We start from the raw sequence: 5,200 nt of genomic DNA on the forward strand, positions 1-5,200 counted from the left end.
CTTAAAATGTTTGATTGGCTCAGGTTTTACCCTAATACGGTCGGCAACATCAGAAGTGATATATACACTACAAGAAATCTGACTTTCAGCGACCATTCGTTGACGAAGGGATATGAATCCGGTCGTTAGAAGTTACATACAACAACCACTATTTTGCCAGTCGCTAAATGTCAATTTTTAGTAGAATAATAACAAAGGGATTATAACCTGTCCGTAAATCCCTCAATATCCGGTCGTTTATACTACCCCCCAAAAAAATTAACGCGCCAACCTTTTATTTTTCCCTTATTTCTCCTCCGCACCTCCTCTTAAACCGTTCCCCTTCCCCCAAAACCCTCACTCTGAGCGCTAAATCAAACCTACCCACTCTCATCCGTCTCTTTCTCTATCTGCGTGAACTGGAGGAGAACATGCTTTAGGAGAAGTAGATAGTAATTATGGTGCGCCACTAGCCAATGGTTTCCATGTTGGTTGAAGGTGAGGTAGGTATTGAGATGCGCAACATCTCTTATTTTATTCTTAACTTTGATGAAAATTATTTTTTATTAAATTCTGACTTGCTCTTAATGATAATGGTTTACCTTTAAGTACTCAGAGAACTATTTAGAATGAATGTTATATTTAGGTTTCTGGAAATTTTTGATTTGTTTTAATTTATTTATGAGTGGTGATTAAGTCACTTTAGGCTATGATCTATTGTTGGTGATACAGAAATTAGTGGCTATTATCTTAAGTGTGTGACAACCAATTTTGGTAGGAAGGTCTAATTAGTATAAAAGGTCAATAGGGATTTATCTTCTAGGTCGAGCTCGTCACACGAGGCTTGCCTAGTGTGGGTTATCTCTCCTGTGTCATTAGCGGGCTATCACACAGGAGTGAGATTTATCCTGTCGGCACCTGAAGGATAGTAGCTACGGGTTCCCTTGTCATTAAAAAAAAGGTATAAAAGCTCAATCTAACACTTGTATTGCATTGTGATGAATGATAATACAATCTGCTAGTCCTGGGGTTCTCCCTGGGTTGTATAAGTTGGATTTACTTTTGATGTTATTTCTTAATTGTTTGAAGATTGAAATGGTCTAAGGTATGACGACCCCGTCCTCCCCCCTCAACGACTGAACTCCTAAGGTTAAGTTTTTGCGCCGTTTGTTCAAAGATTGTCAAATTTCTGATCATTTACTTTAAACTCAGGATTGGAGAATGTATTAGATTTATCACAACAGTGGATTGTGATAAATAGTTCTGCAATACCCTATTTAAGAAAAACATTTAACTGAAACTCACCTGAAATAGAAGTGGAAGTATCAGTGGTTGGTACCTTTTCTTGCCACCACGACTTGTTATGATGCAAACGCTTATTAGTTAAAGACATTGCTATTAGTGTATACTTAATAAATGGCTTCTAATGTAGTGCTATTCTTTTATCCCTAAAGGTGTGCCATTAGTGACTAAATTATTTCCATAATGAGTTTTTTCTCTATTCTCATTCTTTATGTAGTTTGATAGAGACATGTCTAGACCTTCACTTTTGCCTTCTCTGTTAGCAGGAGCTACTAATGTAATTATGTTGGTTCTTTTCTTCTGGCCAAGTTTTTGGTTAATTTAACTTTTTCTATATGGGAAATTTTTTTGTTCTTTCTCTATTGTCATGTTATTTAGGTAATTCGACTAGTTGGCTAACTTTGGTTTGCTGAATATCATTAATTTATAGAAACAATATAACCACTAATATTGTATCGCTAACTCATTAACTGACCACTTTCTGCATTTCTCCTTGTGTGAATCTCTAGCCTGCAATTGAAAAAAAAAAAATCTTGGCTGCATATGTATTATTGATCTTTGAGGAAGCTTGTTTTACAAAAATATGAAGGATCTAGCAGCAGTAAGTTCCTGGGTTCTGAAAGATTTACCATTTCCTTTTCTGGTTCTGTAGAAATATTTTTGTTTGATTTCTCACAGGTTTTCTAATTCTCAAAGGGGTTTTATGAGATGTCATGAGTTACCTCCACTTCTACTGATATATTGGGAATATTTTCTTTTGTGATAGGAGATGAACTACATACTTTATGCAATTGTAGTATTAAGTCATCTTTGATTAATTCATGGTACTGCTACTATCAAAAGATTTTACTTATGGTACTCCTCAAATTTTACCAATCTATGGTGTTTCTGATAATTTAGTGGCTATTTTAGTGATCAGCTTAACTTATTTCAATGACTCAATTATTTTGTTTCCTCCTTTTTCTCGCGTGCAATTTTTCCATGATAAAGAAATAGTCTAAAGTATCTAGTCCTTCAGCTGTATTGGTGGAGTTCATTTAGAGCTAGAATTAGTATATGGATATTTTTCATAAAGTGACTAATTTCACTTTTCCAGTAGTCTATCTATACTTCCTTAGAGTTCGATATAGTCCTTCTCTTATGTCTTTGTGCAAATGTTATGTTCTTGGCATAAGCACTAGTACCTGTTGAGAAAAGGGGATCTATTGACAGAGGTACATAAGATTGTTATATTGTGTTCTATTGTTTTTTCTCCTCAAACACTCTACAGCACAATGAAAATTAATTTGAATATATGTTCCTCATATGCAACTCTTGCACGATTAACGATAGATAAGAGATTGTGCTAATCAAAGCATGGGAAGAAGTGAGATATCAAAAGCTGAAAATAAGTTTGTTCTGAAACTGCGCATTCTTGTACATGCTGAGGTGCTAGAACTGCTAGTAGAGTTGGTTGGTTTAACTTAGAAGGAAACTGATTGAACATTGAATTGTACATGCCTCAAATGACGATTTGTGGATTACAGTGTTATAAATTACTTGTCTTCAAGCCAATTTATCAACTATTTTTTGGAGGAAAATATCAATTGTATGGTAGTTGTTTCACTTGGTTATGTCATTTGGACAGTCAATCACTGATGTTTTTCTGGGCTTTGCGATTTAGTTCTTGATGATAAGGATCAAGTGAAACTAGATTTCATTAATATATGTGTAAATGATATAAGGAAGTATGAATTGCGATAAGATGATCTTGGCAGTTTATATAGATCATTACCGTCATTTTCCTATTTATAATGTTGCAACTTTTGCACCACCATGGAGCATAAGTTGAAGATTATCAGTAAATTGTTTGCTGAATATTGTTAGCTATTCCTTATCAAAAAATAAAAAATATTGTTAGCTATTCCAGAATCTGCTATTTGAGAGCTGCATGCACATGCTTTGTTATGGTAGTTTATATGTTTAGTAATGAGTAGAATTTTAGACCAAAAATTACAGTTTTTAACCAAATTAGAGGAGATGTATTTGTCTCAGGAAATGTTATATTTGTGCATGAATTTCACTACAGTTGGTAATTTGAATCTGTTTTTATCACTTTATTGACAGTGCTCAGAAAAGAATGTCTGAAAAAAGAAAGCAAGCTTGGAGGTTGAGGTAAAGAGAACTGAGGTGAGAAGTCATTCTTCTATCTTTGTGAGCTGATACTGCTCCGCTCATCAAACAATACCGGTTTTGTATAGCACAACAGAAACTGATTTTTAATAGATTAAGGTGCATGTACACACACACGCACACAGGGCCGTTTCAACAACTTTAGGGGTCTAAAGCCAAACTTCAAACAGAGGCTCTAATTCCTTTTAAAGGCGAGATCGTCATATATATTTTTATTTAAAGTCTACTTTTCTAGGTTTTTTAGATACAAAGTTATTGATTACTGTTTTATAATCGATTTTTTCTAATAACTCCATTTCAATTGATAATATAGCTAAACCATTTAATATAATCTCTCTTGAGAGTTGTTGATCACAGATAAGATTTTATCAATTTTAATTTTGAAAAACTTCTTTCAATTGAGGCAAAATTTTATATACAAATTACATCTTTAAGGAAAAAATGGGGCCCCCAAAAAAATTGGGGCCCCAAGCGATTGCTTTATTGGCCTTATAGTCGAGCCACCCCTGCACGCACACATATGTATATGACAATTAATATAAATGTGGAGGTACACATTAGCCTTAACTCTGATTAGTGCTTTGAGCTGATGTTGAGAACAATAAAAATAGATTTTACTGAAATAATTTTTGAGGTACTTGCAACTTTTGTTTCAAGTAATTTGAGACCTTATTATGCATTTTCAGATTCTTCCCAGCATGTGTGCATTGAGAAAATCAATATTAGCAGGGGTCATGATGCTGTTGTTCTCAAAAGCAGCTGGGACGATTATGGAATTTCCTATGGGAAACCAACCACGATGTCCATGTTCAAAGGGTTAGGCTTCGGTCTATTTTGCAGGTTCTGGCATGGCTTTTGCAATGAGATATCTGGTGGTATCTCCAATGTGCTAGTAGAGCATGTTTACTTGTATGAGCTAGTAAAAGACCAGCAGAAAGCTACGAGGAAAGACTATTTTGAACAGAGCAAGAAGTTAAAGAATATGTTCCTGGCGTACGAGAAGGACTCTGCTGACATGCAATCTTGACGGTGATACGAGGTACTTTTTTTTTCTGAGACTGCTGACGTGCAATGCTATTTTATGATCCTTCTTTTTATTGGAGAAATGTGATTAAATGGACATTCCAAAAAAAAAAACTTGTATATTATTCTCGAATGCGGTTCATGTTTTCATCATATGCACCTTATATTTCATCTGATATACATTAAAATTTAAACTGACATGAATTTAACTTTAGCATATTCAAAATCTGAAGTCTGAAGAGCCTGGACTTGAAGAAAATAATGAGCAAGTTGAAGCAACTGAAAATCTTAAAGCACAAGTTGAAGCACAAGCGGAACCTATTCTCTATTTGTTAAGTGTAATTTTTAAGATGTTTTTTGTGTACATGCTTTAACTTTGTTTGCTCTTTTGTTAGGAGACAAATGTAATGTCATACAATGTAGATGAGTATATTTGTTTTTCAATATGATACTATAGTTCTTTGTAATTAACTATGAAATCTTAATGGAATGATGATTGTTTGTATGTCCTCCAATGTTTGTGTGCGCTTGAATTCAATGAAAAAACAATTACTACTTTCTAGATGTTAAAAGTTCAATAGCAATTCGAGAACGTAAAATCTAGTTATCGCTATTAAAGGAGTTAATGACCGGAATTATAATCAGCGAAGGGATAATTTGGTCGCTAAAGAAGAATTTAATGATTGGAACTTATGTCGTCGCCAAAGAATCTTTAACGACCGGT

At 34.2% G+C, this 5,200-nt stretch overlaps 1 long non-coding RNA gene across 1 annotated transcript; it reads left to right on the forward strand.

Moving 5' to 3' along the window:
* The first annotated feature begins 201 nt into the window (after positions 1-201).
* Positions 202-4,985, forward strand: LOC132630700 (uncharacterized). Its single transcript, XR_009578657.1, has 4 exons — positions 202-482; positions 3,388-3,450; positions 4,140-4,492; positions 4,692-4,985. It is a non-coding gene; the product is annotated as an uncharacterized LOC132630700 (long non-coding RNA).
* The last annotated feature ends 215 nt before the right edge of the window (positions 4,986-5,200 follow it).

Source organism: Lycium barbarum, chromosome 3, assembly GCF_019175385.1.
Source record: "Lycium barbarum isolate Lr01 chromosome 3, ASM1917538v2, whole genome shotgun sequence".
In the NCBI taxonomy this organism is placed as follows: domain Eukaryota; kingdom Viridiplantae; phylum Streptophyta; class Magnoliopsida; order Solanales; family Solanaceae; genus Lycium; species Lycium barbarum.